Raw genomic sequence first — 19,630 nt, 5'->3', positions numbered from 1 at the left:
AACTTGCGTTGTTTAAAGAGATTACGTCTGTTCTCTCTGGGATTTGTAAAATTACATTTTATAGAATGACCATGTGTGTATGGCTGTATATACAGTGTGTGCTGGACATACAATAGCTGGTACTTTGTTCATTTTAAGCCGTGCTGAGATCTCGCCTTCGAAGTTATAATTAAATTTTCCTCGTTAAACACAATTCGCGGATAGGAAGGAGAGAGCGTGGGTCGAATATTGTTTTCGACAATTCGTTTATTTTATACAACTTTTAACGAATTGAATTTCAAATGTTGCCGTTTAACATAATAAAACACATGTATATATCGTATGTATGTACAGCAAAATTTTCGTTGAAAATAATATCGCGCAGAGCCCCACTTTAAATAACGGATTAAAACTAAGGTTTCCGAACGAGAAAGGTTTTATACGAAAAATATTTCGTATAAAAGTTTTGTGACTTCGAGAAGAATATAACAGCTCAGACAAAAGATAGTTTGTGCTTACATCAGATCCAAAGGTTAGGTTAAAATTTGAAAAAGTTTCATACTTTTCGGTCCTAAATAATTTCCTCAGGAAATTTGATCTTGGCGATCCGCTGTTCGCGCTGTTACAATTGAAAAAATTAACAATTGACAAAAAAAAAAAAAACGGTTTTTCAAAATAATGCTTTACACCGGGGTATTGACACACTTTTTTTTTAAACATATAGCAACAATTCAATTTTCTTTAAAATATGTCTTATAAAGTCACATACTGTGTTTCATTTCGATTTAGATATAAGTTTTTTTATGAGTCGTTGTCACATAAAATTTCTTGGCAAACCCATTTAATGCACATCTAAATATTTGCAGGGAAAAAAATTCATAAAAAAATTAATACAAATGTACGCGCAATTTTTTTGCAAGAAAATTTTATTGGATGACAACTACTCGTAAAAAAATTTATATAAAAATTGGTGAAGCAGAGTACGCGTGATTTTCTCTTGTCAGACCGATATCGTCTTCAACGTTTTAAAAATTTTATTCTTATATAATTTATATTTATGTAATTTTCAAAGCGTCTTTAATTTTTATTTTATATAATTTCTAATATTTTGTGCACGTTCATATATTATATTAACTTTCTTCTCTCATCTTGGCTTCATTGTTTCTTAATCAAGTAATATTACAAGTTCAACGATATGAGTTTTTTTTTAATGACGTGAAAGAGAACTGTAGAGAGCAACTTTCAAATATTCGTAATATATAGTAATACATATAGTAATATAGTAATTTATTACTTTGTAGAGCACGAAAATTCCTGGAATTTGTAATAGTTAATCCTTGAGCTACACGTAGAAGGACACATTTTATGCAAAGGTTCATACTTACACAGAGTGCTGTCACAGAGAATTCTATAGAATCATAAACGATGCATGACTGCACACGAGCAACTTTCTCTACGATTTTACTACGGTTTCGGAGAATTGTAAATGGCTATTGACTCCTCTCTGCGGGGAGACAACTCTATCATCTTTCTTTGTCTTTTCTCGTCGCTACTACTTCTTACCGTCCTTCCCTTTCTTCATATCTGTCATTAATCATTGTGACAGAGCCGATTAACATTCCAAGAAATTTCCTTTTATTATTGAACATTTTTATTCTTATTATTAGTTATTTTCATTCTTCTTTTGAAAAATGTTACGACAAATTCGAAAGATCATTGAATTTAGACCTATTTTTATCAAATATATGCATCTTTATTATATGATTACATATATAAATTAATTATGTTTATTTTAACATATTTACTAAAAACTTTATTTATATAAAATTATATAGAGACTTTTTTATTATATATTGATTATATACACACATTTATCATTTATTTATTTATTTATTTATTTATTGAATTGTAAGTGAAAATTTCAAATTATATTTTAGAAATTATAAAAGAAAATTAATTAATATCACACACACACACAACACACAATATACAAACATAAGGCGTGTAAAATAATTTAAAATGTTACTTGAGCTTGCTGCAATTCTTTCTTTTTCTGTCTCTTTTTCTCTATTTTTAGTCTTTTCTATTTAATACTATCTATAATATTGTAAAATGTATGATGGTAAAAAATATATAAGATAAAAAGTGCCACCGTTGACAGGAAACCATATCCGTATATTTGGACGTTAAACTTTAAACAGTTTCTTCAGTTTATCCTGGGATCGTATTTTTGGCGTGTGTACCAGACATATCGAGATATATCGCTAGTATGTAACTCGTGTACTATCGAAAGTTATACAGCGATAGAATAAATGAAAGATAAGATAGTTGCTTTCCGACACATTTAAAATTTTATTTAATATAATTAATCATTTTCTTATTGAATATGAGATACTTTCGTCACGCATCTGTCCTTGAAAAGTAAAGTTTTAAAAGATAATAAGTTTCTTCTCTTTTTCTTTTTTTCCCTCTCTTTAAAAAATGTTTTTATAGAATGTTCTTAGAAAATATTGTTCTTAATTTATCCTAGTAAAGTAATAAACGCTTTAGTTAGTCAGATTTTCTCTACTAAATTATAACAAATTTATTAATAAATATGAACATTAACTGATAATTTTTCTATAACGTCAAAAATGAATAAATTATTTCAACAATTATTTTTATATAAATTGTTATTCAAATAAAATTTTATTCCTATAATTCGTCACACATTTATACAATTGTTATTCTTTATTCATATTATATATTTATTTGAAAAGTATTTTTAAAATAATATTTCATTGTTCCGTCAACAGTTTCTATATAAAAAGAACTTGCTTTTGTTTGTAATAATAATAAATAAATTTACTAAATTGTCTGCAATGTTTGAACAAAGAATTATTCATTCGCTGAAATTGTAAATAAATGATGTTATAATAATTTAACACAATAAAATTTCGTAGAAAAAATTTATTATTAAAAGATGATAATCACATATCTACCGTACAATTTCGTATAAAATCTAGCGACTAATTTATATTAACAACTTATTATTAATTAATAATAATAATATTTATAACAATAAGTTGTAAATTCAATTTGTATTACATATTGAATTTTTATTGTTTTTACAAGATTCATTCTTCACTTACTAATATATTTGCTTAATAAATTTAAATATTAATTAAGTAATAAATTTTCAATGTTCTCTCCACTCCCCGCGATTTGTTTTGCACTTGTGCAGTCTGCTTGGTCCGTTTCATTCATATTTTAATATCCATATATAATTTACATATTTATCAACAGAATATAATTTTTTCATTAATTTTTTTTAGTTTATTTAAATAATATCTTCAGGGAAGATAGTTAATTTTTAATAGTAATGCATAATAATGATAATTAGAAAACTGTGATTATTCTTAATTTCTCTCTTACAATGTAATGTTACTATAATGTTCACGATTGAAAATTATTTCACGTAAAATATATAATTTTTGTTATAGACATTAATCTAAATCCGACATTATTATTTACGATATAATTAATATTTGACCACGGAGAGTTTTATGGAGCTTATCGTTCAATTTATATTAGCGATCCAACTTTCTTTTTATTTCAGCATATTAACTTCTATATATTACAGAAATTTTTTATTATAATTTTACAGCAAAATTTCCACAAAACGGATGAAATTATTCTCTTAAATGTAAATGTATAGAAGTGGTACTGTAACAAAAACTCAAGTTTTTTTTTGGATAGCGATTAACAAAATGCAATTAAAATGTAATTAAAATGAAATGTATGAAAGATTTAAGAGAGGAGACAAAGAGACAAGTCTTTATTAAAAAGTTATTAACAGAAAAAGTTTATTGAGTAGAACGTAGTTTTTTGACACCATGTACACACGTATATTTAATAAAGTGTACTCTTAGCAAATTCATTTATCTATGTGTAGTTAATCGAATGCGGGAAAGAGACTCTCCTGCATCCTATCCCGTAAAAACTCTAACTTAACTCAACCCATATTTAAAAGGTGAATTATTAGTTAAAATAAAGATTATTCAAATTATTATTTAAAATAAAAATATACTCTTTAGACATAGATTGAATTAAATTAGAATTTTTACGAGATAAAGAGTGCAGGAAAAGGAGCGGACCCCTTTTACGCCTGCATTCGATTTACTACACAACTATACATAAATGAATTTGCTAAGAGTACACTCTATTAAATGTTTATGCGTGTGCGTGTACATAATGTCAAAAAATTACGTTCTATTTGGTAAAAATATTTTAACTTTTTCTTGTTAATAACTTTTTAATAAAGCCTTGCCTTTTCTCTAAAACTTTTCACCCCCTCGGACATGGGTTGGGTTGGTTATGTTAAAGTTTCTACAAGGTACGAGTGCACAGAAGTGGTGCTTCTCCTCGCCCATGTATTACATTCTATTCAGTTCCATTTATTACAATTTTTTTGTTAATATTTTTTAAATAAAAATTTACTCTTCCTTAAAACTTTCATATATTTTACTTTAATAATAATTTTGTTGATTACTGAAAAAAAACTCCGGTTTCTATTGGAGCACCTTTTGTAAACATTCACCGTAAAATTTCTATTTATATAATGTGTCGTCTCGCCTTCCCCTTTCCAAGTTTCTAATCAAGTTTTTCTTTTCATGTATCGAAAAAATTAATATAAACAAATAAGCAATTTAAAAAAAAAAATCTCTGTGTATTAGAGAGAAAGAGAGATGTAACAATATCAAAATATATTAATTTACGTAATGTCATAATTATAACATATCCGTTTCATTACGTTCGATTTTCCACAACACGTTTCCCGATGCACCGGTTCTGTGCGAAGGATAACTTCGCCATAACATAACATGGAAGTATTCGTTATGAGCATCTGGTACCTGGTACAACGCTCGACGAATATCAAGAACACGTCGCTTCCACGTCATCACGAGCTGACGTGGTTCTACGTTACATTATCATGTCAAGTACGCGATGGAAAACGAGTTGCAACTTTTGAACATTGACTCTGCTGTGATATAATTACGATAACTCGGCGCTTCTTCGAGTAGAACAGCGTTTTCTGTAGACATGCTAATGTTCTATCCGACGATATTTTTGCAGATACTTCAAGGTGTTACAGGACATTACACATTACATATATAAAAGAGAAATAAATAAAAGAGAGAGAGAGAGAGAGAGAGAGAGAGAGAGAGAGAGAGTAGAAACTATGTAAGATAAAAATTACACAATTATACAAAAACATCTCCGTTGATATTTTCTTTGTAATTTTATAGATTCAAATGATTTCTGTATAATTTTATATATAGTGTTCTATATTATTCTCATATATAAATAAATAAAATTTATCTTCATTGGAGATATAGTGCATATTTAAATGTAATGTTTTTAATAGACTGAAGAGTCGCCCATCCATTATTCGATTTCATGGATATTACTCGGATATTCCGGATTCTAATGTTATACTTAATAAAATCTAGATAACTGTAACTACATCGTTAAGTCATTTATCTTCCTGTATTATCCTATAAATAAAGTCACAATATTCACATAAAATCAGCGTATGGCATCTCGCTAGATGTTCAATCATAAAATTGCTATCCGTCACTCTAATTGTAAGATAAGAATACATACACAAATCCGAAAGAATTCTCTTTCGTTATTTTAATCAATTGATCATCTTTTCATTCTAATGCATATAGAGATTTGTTTTAACTAAAAACACGAAACATATATAGACAAAAGTAGAAAACAATATATATTGTAATATTGCGAGAAATAAAGAAGAATTGGAAATTATACTATAAATAGTCGGTATAAAAGCTTTAAGTACATTAATTATAAACGCAAAATTTATGCAAGTTTTATTAGCCCATTAAATAGGTTAATTAAAAGCTATTAATCTATTAAATATCGATTGTGTGTAAAAATTAAAATATATTAAAATTAATTGTACAGCGTTAGAAAAATAGCAATATAAAAAATTATAAAGAAGAAATATGTTTGGATAAAAGAAAGAAAAGGAAAAGAAATATTATTTCAAAGAAAATTGTTTAAAAGTTGCATATATAATGTGAAAAAAAAACAAAAAAAAGATAAAAAATACCGAACAAACACGTACGTAGTCATCAAATACACAAATATCTTTAAAAAGAGGCGATATAATCACACATCTAATAAGAATTCTAAATATATGAAAAAATTTTTTATCACAATTTCCGAGATAAAACAATTGTAGATCTTTTTTTTTAATCGCTCGCGATAATACGGATTCACCACATACATCGTGCAAAATTAGATCGCAAATATCAGAATAATTATCAATTTTATATCCTCGAAATCCGATTGCGATTCGCGACTTTTCTGTACTTTTTTACTCGACTCAGATTTAAATCAGCTCGGGGGTGCATTCGCACTTTATCGGTTTCGCGTTACTGTTTATGCCTCCACGTGTAACCTGATTTATGACACGACGAAAGGCCCATATATACAAGACCAGGTTGTTAAATGTAGCGCATACATACGCTACTTACGCAGATCATAAACTCAGTTTCTGTAAGTTACCAGGGGAGCTGGCAATGGCGGGATAAAGGATAGTATATTATCGTCACATCACGTATGCGCGCACGTATGCTGACACATTACTTCACGTAACGGGTAACGGGGGTCGTGCCCCAACTGCGATCTTATAGGCAGTGTTACTCCATATGGGCGCTAGAAGCAGTACATTATTGTCGCGTCGCGACTGTTGAGTCACGTCCCGGGCACACGCATCTTCTACCCGCTTTCGCGATGTCTCATTCTCAAAATCCACCTACGTAAGCGGCGCGTTGTCGAGAGAAATCGAGGAGATTCTCTCCACGGGAACTTACATCTTGAATCATGCGTCGTCCTGCGCATATATCTATGTAGAATGGTATTTAAGCTATGTGCGTAGAATCGCGTTTCATCAAATTATTTATTCTTGCGGATTTAAATTTATATCGCGCTTATCAAGAATGCGTATAGATATATAAAGAATTGTATCGTGATATTATAACAAAAAAAAAAAGAAATAAATAAATAAATAAATAAATAAAAGTAAAAATTTCTAAAGGAAATAATATTTCGGCATTTTCATATGGGATACAATTTAATATCGGATCGCGAGAATTTATCACGATTTTCCACTCGTAAATTCACGACTAACATGGCAATTTTCCGTTACAAATATTTTCCGTTCGCTGGTATGCTACAATCATTCGAGAACGAAATATTCCGAATTTTCATGTCAGATACACTTTGACATGTCATAGGCGGAAAATCTACCGCGCGACGACTCATAAATTCGCGTTGGATTTACAAATGAGTGTTCCTCACAGGACGCTTTTATGGTTTTTTGCGCGAATGCAAAACGTGCGAAGTGCAACGTGCAACGATGACGCGACAAATTGTTTTCGTAGCCGCGGGATAAAAATTATCGGTCGCGATAGACGAGCGCGCGGAGCGTTGAAACGCGACGAAGAATGGATTCGCGAGAAAGTTTCAGAAACGATACGTTAGCCGACAATCATTCATGTTTATGTGGCATGGCAACCGTACACGTACTGTGGATGCGAACGGTGGAGGCTATTTGTCCTTGTCAGAGATTTCGGACTTGAATCGTCGCGTTCCTTTTATAACGTTTGTGCGATGACGATACAATTTCGGCATTACAGCTAGACGGTTGATTCGATATGAGCGCAAATATCGTCGAAGCAAAAGTAAATAAACAGACAATACGAATCCGCATATAGAGCAAACATATATGGAATTTGTGTTTGTGGTACTGCACTGCATGGCTCGTTATAAATGTTACGCAGATATTATTCATCCCTTTGTCAGCGAGTAGGAAATTATGCAACAACGAACATGTGTAGTTAATGAATGATTAGTCGAGAAAATTTAATTTCTTTGCTGTATGTAAATTTTTGTTGATCAGAATTTATATTTCCGAATGCTACGAAAAAAGATATATGTGTATTATATACGATAATAATATTTACGAGGAAAAAGCAAAATTTTACTACATCTAATTTATAATTAGAATTATAATAAAATATAAATTTATAATTAAAATTTATTCATTTATTTAACTGTTTATATATTTAATTATCGCTAGATCTAATTTATATCAATTAAAACCTCATGTCCTCATATTTTCGCGTTCGTATATTTAATTACATTATTTTACACGTGATACACTAAAGTGATAAGCGAGAATAAATTTAGGTGATCGTTTATACTCTCCTGCGCATGCAATTTGTAATACAAAATTATCTTCATGGCTAAAAAAATATTCACATGTAGGGGGGGGGGGGAAAGTGATGCGTTACATAACCATAGTCGGTGGACTATCGTTTTTTGCTCTAAATAGAAGTTAATAAATCCTCTTTGGAATACAAAACACCATTGGTGTATTTTTACGCGCGATGCTGTTCGCGCACGAAAGATTAAAAGGAAATCCTTCGAATGGTGATGTCGACGCGGTGTTTAATCCACAACCGATCTCAACCGGTTAAAAAAAAAAAAAAAAAGGCAGAAGAACGCAAAGAAAGAGATCGAGAAAGAAAAAAAAAGCTCAGGGTAATTAACATCCCATTTTATCGTGAATCCGTTACTGAAAATAAATGGCGCTTCCGCTTACGAACGCGAAGCGCGAAATACTGCTGGGATAAAAATCCCGAATTGAGAAGAAGAGAGCATTTCAGCGCCCGGCAAACATTCCAGGGTTTCGAGCACTAGCCCGGCGAGCGAATGCTCGAAAACTCCGATGGCAACACGATTGCACGCGCGAAAGAGCATTGGAGCACCGTGCTATATTAGATTATTATCCATTATCCCCTATTACCTGCATCTCGCAATTGCAATTTCCTCTTTTCCTCGTTTGTACGATACACCCTCGGCGCGCGAGCCACTTATTCCCCCCTTTTTTTTTCTCTTCTTCTTTTTTTTTTTTTTTTTTTTTTTTTGCACGATCACGTTAGTTTCGCACGCTCATGACCGACGCCGATTAATTTCACAAAATTCCACTGAATATGAATAGCGTCCGCGGATAGGGCGATAAATTACGAACGGGGAATTATATTGCGAAGCGCACACGTTCCTCTTTTTTGCGCGCAGTTTTCGCTCGATTCGCACGAACGATCGAATCGATCGGTTGAAACAAACAAACAACGCATGATACATCCAACTCGTTAATTTCGATATTATTCGTTCGGCTAGTGCATTGTTTATTTGTAAAGTTACATTGCTCTCGACCTCATGTAGCGCGCACGCTGATTGAAGGAAATCATCGGGGAAATTTTTGAGGAAATAATAACTATAATAAAAACAATTATAAAACGCGCTGTTATTATTATTGTTACTATTGTTAACATTTATTATTCTGTAATTTCTCTCTCTCTCTCTCTCTCTCTCTCTCTCTCTCTTTTATTCTCTAATCCGTGATATAACAGTTTCCGACAGAAAAAACAAATCAGCTTGGAAATGCAAATTTCTCATAATGAGCAAAAAACATATTCATCGTTTCATATTGTACTATAAAACAATAAAAAGATATAAATCCGGGATATAATATATATACACGAAATAATTATCTCATTGTCAGTACGATTTTTGGATTTCTCTCTTTATAGAAATGTATAAAGGAAATACTGCGATAAAGTAGGGATATCGCATTACGTTAGATTTTACTTTGGTATAATGAGTTTCGCAAACCATTTTGTGTCTCAAAATAAGGAAAATGCAACTCACCAACCACGCTGGCTTTCCATCCGTATAGGTCATATGTCCTGGTTATGTAAACTGCTAAATCCAAGGTATACATGTATTCAAAACGCGTCGTCCATTATCAACCACGAGACCTCCCATTGTGGCCATTCTCGAGTAAAGTCTGAAACACAATAGAAAGTAGAAATGAGAGATATAAACAATAAATCATAATATTGTTACCAATGCTATGAAAATTTAATCCCAAATAATGTTAAACAATCGTTTAAGAATCTCGACTGTTAAAAAACTACCTGCAAAAAATCTAAAATTTTATGTGTGCATAAAAAAATCAAAATAGTTTCCTTAATTACTAAAAAGTCATATGGACCATGTTTGATTATCGTCGTGTTTAGTAAAGATTTATGTATTTTGTTTGCAATTTTATTTCCTTCTTTTTTAAAACGACACCTCAAAGACACACTTTCTTCACATATTTTAACTCTCCATCTGCAACGTGTAATTTACATCCTTTGTCTACAAGCTAACTTGTCTACAAGTCTTTTAAGTCCAGAACAGGTTTTATACTATTCTTCTGTAATATATAAAAAACTGAAAAAATTATCATACGTTGTGAAAGTTTTAATACTAAGTTTTTATCATCGTAGAAGTTGGATTGTATTCATTTCTTTTATAAATTTAAGTCAAAGTAAAAAAATTAAAAAAAAAAAAAACAATTCTGATTAAAAATTCGTAATTTTTATAATTTTTAAAGTAAAAAAAATTATGATAATTTCAGGACATGTATTTCGAAAAAAATAATAAAATAATGTTGGCTTCAAAAAATTGAATTATTTAAACATGAAGAGTTTTGTAAGAAAAAAATCAAGTTTTATAAGAGGGAACAATAATAAAATTGATTTTATATTACTTTTTATACAGATTTAATCACTAGTTTATTTTTATTGAAATGAGTATATACCAAAAAGTAGACGAATAACTCTTATATAGTTGATCAAAGATGTCTCTTTTTAAAATTAATATAAAAGAATGTGAAAAACACGAAAAAAATCCAAATTTTTAAGAATACTTATACAATCTGTAACCTTGTTAAAAACTTAAACATGATTTTGATTTGTTGTTACTACGGAATAAACAATTGCACATTAACGTCCTTATGCGTACGTAATCTCACAATCAATACAAACAAATTTTTTGAAAGAAGATACCATGTATTAATTATTCTAAAATTTACAATCAAAAAATCGACTGGGTCTTAAAAGACCTACTATGACGAAGGTTAAAGATAATTTAATATTTCCAAAATTTTATTTCCCATTAAAGAGAAAGCTCTATAATGAAATTTCGTTAGAAATAATAAAACTATTACGCTGTCCTGTAACACTGTTAATGAGATAATAATTACGAGAAATGATTTAAATAATATAATGAGAAAATAAATAAGAAATATTAAAAAATAAATCAATCTTATACCTAATATACAAAATATCAAGATATGTGTATTATATATAGATTGTGAAACATTACATATATCTTATACATTACTATATTATATATACATATACATATATATTATATAGAAAAAAATATATAAAATTCAAAATTTTATTCTAAAATCTTGTGTTTGACAATTCTAAAAGTTTCAAAGAAGCTAATGTGTTGAATCCTAGGGAAACCGGAAGCAACTCTTCAACGGTGGAGGCGAACTGTCACGGCTTGACAACCGTGAAACGCCAAAAGTGTGTTTCCCGTCGTTCGGAAATGATCAGGAATGATAGCGCGGCGGGTAGGGAGTTTTGCGGGGGGTCAGATTGTTCCGTGAGATTGAATCCGTGCGGAACGACGGGCGGGCTTCTGAGGAAACCTTCCTTGCGTGCCACGACCGATAACGATAAGTCCGTGGCTTAGCTTAAGGAAAATAAAGATAAATGGCGGTATTTCGTGAGGGACAAATTGAAAACGGAGCGAACGAGTCGGCATTGGCGCCGGCGATCGTGCCATATATATCGGTATTAGTGCTTTTCGTATTGCCAATAACCGATCGTCTCTCTTCCACCTTTTCTCAACCAGCCTTCGAGGATTTATCCTGTTTAATTGCAACAAGCATGACTCTCAATCAGTGGGGAAACGCAGACTGCCAATATCTCGGCAGATAGGATTAGCGTGGCAGATGGAGTCGTGGATGACGAGTAGACAATATTAATGGCTACGATGACATTGTCATATTGTCCTAAATTGGAAATGCTTATTAATAGTATGCGAGATACGTATTATTGAAAAGATTTATCCACGTTGCATGCAAACGTGTTATTAATTTAAATTGTTCGATGTAAAATATAGATCCTTGTAATATACATATAAAACAAAAGAGAGTTTATGCGGATTATTCTTTGTGCATTTTTAATGCACTTTTTACGGCAACAAAAGTCGCTTACCCACGTGTGTGTGTGTCTGTGTGCGCACACTGCGCATTCTATATATCCTATTCTATTATGTATATTCTTTCTATTCTACCGTCTGATTATTCGATATACATATATACATATATACATGTGCGATATCTGTGAACTGTTGTTATCAGGAGGAGAATGTAGAACTCGTCCCCCTTTTGGGAAACAGAGTGAAATATGATTGAATGGATAATTGGTGCGTGATGATTAGCGTTTTAGCTGAATCTCCGATATCGCCCTAATGCATTACGTCCGATATCGGATAACTGCTATTGCATACCGTCACCTGTCCTACGGGCGCACCGATGGAAATCTCAAATTAAAAATCGGGCGTGATAATAACAACGTGATAATAGGACGAAAATCGAATGAGATCGTAATGAGATCGTGCAATATGAAACGACGAAATACCCTTTCGACTTGACAAGCTTTAATCAATAACACGCAGTTATTTAATCTGCGCGTTTATATCCGCGAGCATACGACCAATTTTTCCGCTACACCGCCGCACGTAATCGGATTTCCTTTGGCTGCGACTTTAATTAAAACTTTTACTGTGTAATATATGAAATGTCGTATTAAAGTCATTAGAGTTGATCAGGCAATTACGCGAAACTTCCACCCGCGCAGCGGCATTCCCAGCGACAGATACGTGTAATATTTTCGGCGTGAAATGGCGCGCCTGTTAATCCCTTCGTCGCGTTTCTCGCGCAATGAGTTGGAGAGGTATCGCGCAATGGCCGTACGATCTCATTAGAGACGATTAAAGCGTAACAAGCGCATATGATTTTATCGAGCGCTCTTAATGAAGTGCGGAAACGATTAATGACGCATTATCACTCCTATTATATTAATTGCGATCATACGACGTGTCGGCGCAGAAGCCATCTCTTTCTCCGAATCAATACCGATCACACCGATTTCGTAGATAACCTACATACATCTCTGCTTGCAAAAATTATAGAATGCCTTTTCTTATAATATGAATTTATTTAAAAAAAAAAAAAAAAAAAAAAAAGAAAAAATTTCGAACTTACATAAATCGATTTAAAGATTTAAAAGTTTCAGTTTTTTCCAAAATGCGCACATTTGAAACTATTACTTATATAAGTCATTTTGTGAGATTTAATTATCTTTAGACGCGCGGTGAACTCCTTTACTTAAAAATCTGATTTTTTTCTGTTGCGGTGAGACGTTAGTTGAAACGCTGCTGAACCGCGCAAAGAAAGAGAAAAAATGCAATCGAATAAATTTCCTCAACTTAAATAGTAAAACCAGATTTGTTTCTTTTTTGTTTTGTTCTTTTTTTTTTTTTTTTTTAAAGAAAGTTACAAATTTTTTTAATTCAATTTCAAGAGATTTTAAATAGTTTTAAATTCTTCTCAAAGTGATATTCTTTCTATCCTTTCTACCCTTTCTACTCTTTCAGAATCTAATTATCCTCATTGCGGTGTCTCAAATTAGAAATCTTTTTCATTTCAGTCGCGCTGCGGCTCGATACTCGAAATGTCATTTAATCGCACAAAAATAAGAATGCAAAGTAAATATCTTCCCTCCAGCTTTTCAAGAAAACATCAGACTTTTTTTAAATTAAAACTTTGAACCCTTTTAAATAAATTAAAAATTTTATGAATCTTTATACAAATTTTTCTCGGCGTAATATTACGTACATGTAGAGGTTTTTTTTTGTAAATTTCTAATTATTCTAATTGTATGCTTAATTCATAAAATTATCTCCTGTATTTCAATCGAATCGCAATGATGATACTCGGTTTACTTGATCGCGCAAAAAAGAGGACGCAATCGAGTAAATATCCTCCAGCTTAACTGGAAAACTAGCGGGTGTCACGAGCAGCGCCCTTATGTTCGCCACCTCAGAGGTAACTTATGTAATTACCCGCTCGCTCTCGTTCTCTCCCTCTCTTTCCCTCTCGGGCTGCACCTTCTCACCTAATTTTCGCGCGGGGCATTAACAGCTCCGAAATCGAAATTTGTACGGGTCTCAACCGCAATTCACGCGATCGTACATTTCCTGGCGTGAAATTTACCGCGAAAGCGCGTCAACGCGTTTTAGCAAGCGTCGCTCAAGTAGCGATCAAGAGCAAATGACACGAACTCGTGCGAACGAGGTCGACTGATTGGCGTTGCGATTAATTATATATTGGGCTTTTAACTTTGAAACGTGTTAATTTCAGCCAGGATTAGTTTCTTATATTTAATCGCGTTATGGCATATGTATACGTATCTTTATTAGATTGCTAAAACGCTTTTAATTAAACAAAATTAATTATTTTAAACAATATAACGAATCCATAAAACAAATTTGGACAATTAAATTTAAAAATTATTTTATTGTGACGTTTACGCGAGCAACAATTATTTCTTTAATGAAGCTTGAATTTATATATATTTACTTATATCATGTCCTTAATTCTTTCGCCAATTCAATTTGGCCACTTTTAGAACAAGAGCCAGAATCACCGGATCGAGCGATTCAAATAAATAATATAACTAGAAAATCGTATACATGTACAGAATGTTTCAAAAGCACGTGCTAGAATTTTAAGAGGCGGTTAGAGGTAGAGGAGAACACAATGAACATTTTTTTGTCAAGCAACAACAGGATCGATACGGCTTCATTATTCCGACGCGAAAGTCTGGAGAGCTGTGTCGCATACAACACATTTTCTTGCTATCCTACCCAGTTAAAGGAATTGCTCCAAGTAACTACTATTGATCTGTAAACAAAGCTCAGACCCATTGATTGTCGGACCTCTCTAAAGATCCCAGGAATAAGTACTAATCATATTCACCGCCAAAATCTGCTCTGAGCTTTGTTTACAGGTCAATGGTAATCACCTCGAACAATTTCTGTAACTGCGTAGGTAACCACTGTACTAGCAAGGAAATGTATTGTGTGCGACGCAGCCCTCCAGACTTTTGCATAGCCTATCGTCGGAATAACGATCGGCTACGCCGAGCCTATGTTGCTTGAGAACAAATATTTCTTGTCCCCCTCCATCAGTTTTTAAAATTTTTGCACGGACTTTTAAAATATTCTGTATCAATGGTTAATAATAATAATGTATTTCGCGAAATTATAATCTATTCGAAGTGTATATTATACATAATTATATTAACAAATTATATAATAAATAATATAATATTAAATTTCAATTATATATTTTCGAATTTTTACATTATTAAAATAAAATATAATACAGAACTTGAAACGAGCAGTGTTTAATATTTTCATACAAAATTTTATTTTTAATTTTAATTTTAATTCTGATGGTACTCGATTATTAATATTTAATATATTAATATTTATCAATTTTTTTAATTTATGATAATACATAATTCGATATGTAGACATGCGTGTAATTTTTTAAAATACATATATCTGGCGATATTTATATCAAATCTATTAGCAGATAAAACGACATTTTTTATTATTATTTCTAATATTATATTCTATAGGGATATTTACATTTAATTTTTTTACATTTAATTTTTTAATATTTATTTATTTGTATATTATAGTAAAAGATATGTATACAAACAACTATTTTGAAAACTGATCGACTAACAATAAGAGCCAAACGCGGATGGTTGTGCGTCAAAAAGCGATTATTATATATACTTATACATATATAATAATCGCTCTCTATATTTGTTATTATTTAAAATATGAAAAATGTACGAAAGTGAAGCAACAGGTTTAGCATCGCGGTGAAGAGTGACGCGTGAAAATTGCCCGCACAATTTTTAAATTTCCCCCATTGTTTGTGATTTGTGCATTACACTTATTTGCGAGATGTGGCGAGCGAATCATAACTTTGTGCGATCGTAATTTCTTCGTGTAATTTTTCTTCTATGTAATAAAGCGCGCGTCGCGAGCAATTAATGTCGTGCAAGTGATTGTTATGTGAATGCCGTAGAAATGTAGCAATAAAGAAACTACACAAAAAGAAAAAGAGGCATCAGTCGACGATAAAATAAAACCGAGTAATCTGAGATTTATTTGATTTATTATTTATTACTTATGAAATTAATTACTCGTTTATCTCTACGCACGACGTTATTATTATGGTGCATTTCATGTAATGGAAATAAGATATCTTCGATTATTTTTGAAATATCTTCTTAATGTAAGAAAGAATGTTCCCTCTTCTTTTATTCTTTCTACGTGTCTAAAAAGATTAGAAAAGAAAATATTCCAAGAATACAGCAGTTTAAGGATGATTAATACTGAGAAAATTAATTCCTTTGACAGAGAAGAATTTCTACTTTAATTTTTAACAAATATATTTTTCCACTTTTTCTTCAATAAAATTTCTCTTTTTCTCTTCAACGAAAATCGACAATTTTATATATGTCTTGAAAAAATTTCGCGTTTATAAAAATGTCAAGCTATTGAAAATTTCACGCTTATAAAAATGTCAAGCTATTGAAATCGATATATTTTTTTGTTTTTACCATTTTAGTTTACATTTCAGAAACTTGAATTTATAGTTTAGATGCATCCTCTCAAAATCCCAATCATAATTTCAAAGTTAAGTTCGTACATACATAAAAGTTTCTTTCAGTTGAGTAAATTTATCGAGAGTCGTTTTCAGAGAGGAAAACTCTCAACTCTCAGCTACCACTTACACATTTATCATACACTACATCGTAATGATTCACTGGATGGTATAAGAGATTTGGAAAACCGGATATATGAAACAAGCAAAACATATAATCTCCGTTATAAAAATATTCAGAGAGTGCATAAATGTCGACCTCAACGTGCATTGTATTTGCATTCCAATTTATCTCAGTGTTTCTCATATTTTACCCATATGATCTTTTCTTTGGTTGATTAAACAAAATTAATGAAACTGCTATTTAGTTAAATTTATCTTCAAATATGATAAGAAGTAATTTTAATAAATAAAATTTAAAAAAGCAACAATTAAAATTACCGTCAGATAATAACAATGTGTAATAAGCAGTAAATTTTCTCGATTTTATCTCTTATTTATTTCACAAAATTTTCCCAAGCATATACGCACTGAGATAAATTGACTTAAATAAAATTAATCAACATACTCTGGAAGCTCTTAACCTAATTTGAGAGGCACTGATTTAGGTGACCGCGAGTAGCTGCTGCGCATAGTTTCGGCTTGCCGAACGCCCTCTCACTCCGATAAGGGGGTTGCACATCTGTGGATCAGGGGAATGGAGGAGAAGGAATGGAGATGAGGTGGAACGCGAGGGGTCAAACGTGGACCGCGCAATTCTGGTCGACGGTGACAGGCCGGGGCGTAGGAGTGTCAGAACGTGAATGGAATTGCGCGAGGGGATCGCGGCATATTCCTACCTATCCTTTACATTTATATTCCGTTCGAACCGCGGTATCCGCGCGGTCGATCCGTCCCGAGTCGACCGCGCGGAGTGTATTTGCGAAGGTCCCATCTCTTTCGTTCCCTCCGAAACGCCACCAAAGTTCCTATATCTTGTCACAATTCGACACTACGCATCTCTGACGTTTGTTGAATCGTTTTAACCCCTTCGGATCCATTTTTCATGCTCCCGTTTCGCTGTCCGACGCTATTGATGCGAGCCCAATCCCGCTAGATCAAAGTTGCGGATCAAGGTTGCGGTGGCGAAGAGGGTAAAGGATAAGTGAGGAAGGAAGGGGGATATATATCGAGGTAACCCTTTGAAACAAAATTTGCTTTCGGACAAAGCTAGAATTTTTAGCATGAGTCTACATCTGCATTAAAGCTAGCCTTTCGATCCTTTGATTCTCTTTACCTTCGATAGGATTTGTTATCAATCGCTTTTCGCGTGATGAAAGGGACTGTCAAGAAGGCTATGGGTGAATGTATGTGTATCTTTCGGCATATAATAAAAATGTACCGTTTTTGTATAGGTCAATTTATATTATAATTTATTGTATACAGAGGACGTTCTTCTTCTATAGCAATAAATTTCAGTGATGCATTCTTTGATAAATTTAAAATGTCAATTTTTCAATTCAGCAAGAATTTCGAGAAAAATCGATATATAAAAAACTGTTTTTTTTTTTTATGTTAATGCTAAATGTATTTATACCTAAACGGATAAGAAATTTCTAAACTGATTAAAAAACATCATTACAATTTCATGCTTTAATAGTGCGAATACACAAGCAAAGCTTATATATTAATAACTAGATAAATGTTTATGACGTTCAATTAATCATATCTCGCTGAAGATAGTTATATGATCGCACACTATTAAATAGCGGATTGTGTTCACACACGGAATGCATTGTATGGAATTTGATGCAAATAGGAATATAAATGCTTCAGATGGGAAACAACGCGTGCAATAACGATATGCAAAACGAGACGTTTCAGCATAGTTATCACAAACGAGTGTGATATTCGTATCGACGATCAACTGGCAGTCGCTAATCTTTGCGAAGCTGCGCTTAAATAAATATATCGGAGAATTTAGTAAAATATATCGGAGAAGAGATATCGACTACTTGTCAAAGATCAAGTGCGCCTTTTGCAGAGCTTATGTACTTTGATCGTTCGTTTCTTACACTGCTATTAGTAACATTAGCCAGAGAACGAGATGTTAATTAAGAAAAGGTCGAGTATAACGGAGAAGAAAAATGTTCGCGACTACAAATTCAAAGACCATCCCCTTAATTTCTCGACAAAAGTAAAGACGTACAGCGTACCTTTAATTAAATAATTTCACAATGTCGAGAATGTTAATGTGGCTGTATCATTTAGAAAGGCAAAAAGCAAAATATCATACTGAATTTACGAAAGAGAATACGAATAAAATAAAAAAAAAACACGGAAGATAATTAAATATTATATCCGACTAACACAATGTCATAATTTATATGAATAAATACAATAATATATTTTATTAAAAATAAATCACAAATTTTAAAGATAATTAATTTACAGATTATTACAGTTATTTAATTTGTTTCTTTATTTTTGTTATTTATGCAAATGGAATTAACTGCTCGCCTTCGAGAGAAAATATCCTACGAAGGGAACACGCTTCTCTCCGCGCTTTGCCATATAAACGTCCTTTTAATATCGTCGAGCGTTTAAGGGCGTGTGTCGTATTTCTCGCGCATTCCTTCCGCAAATAAGAAAATACCAAACGCGTTAAAGTCCGGCGCGCTTGCTCTCGCGACCCTGTCTTTCCACTCGAGATATCACGCGAACGGGGAATGTCTTTACGAAGTTGTGCGACAGCTAGAATGTTCGTTATAACATTACGTAACAGTAATCCGTTTCGAGCGCTAGCAGATTGCCGGCTGGCCTAATTTACGATGTCGACGTCGGTTATATCTCTCACGATTTTGCCGCAACGCGCTCATAATGCAACACGACAGATCTGTACGCTTTTTGATATATTGCACGTACTGTCTCGCGAGG

This window comes from Anoplolepis gracilipes, chromosome 9 (genome assembly GCF_047496725.1).
Source record: "Anoplolepis gracilipes chromosome 9, ASM4749672v1, whole genome shotgun sequence".
Lineage (NCBI taxonomy): Eukaryota > Metazoa > Arthropoda > Insecta > Hymenoptera > Formicidae > Anoplolepis > Anoplolepis gracilipes.
This window is presented reverse-complemented; position numbering follows the sequence as displayed.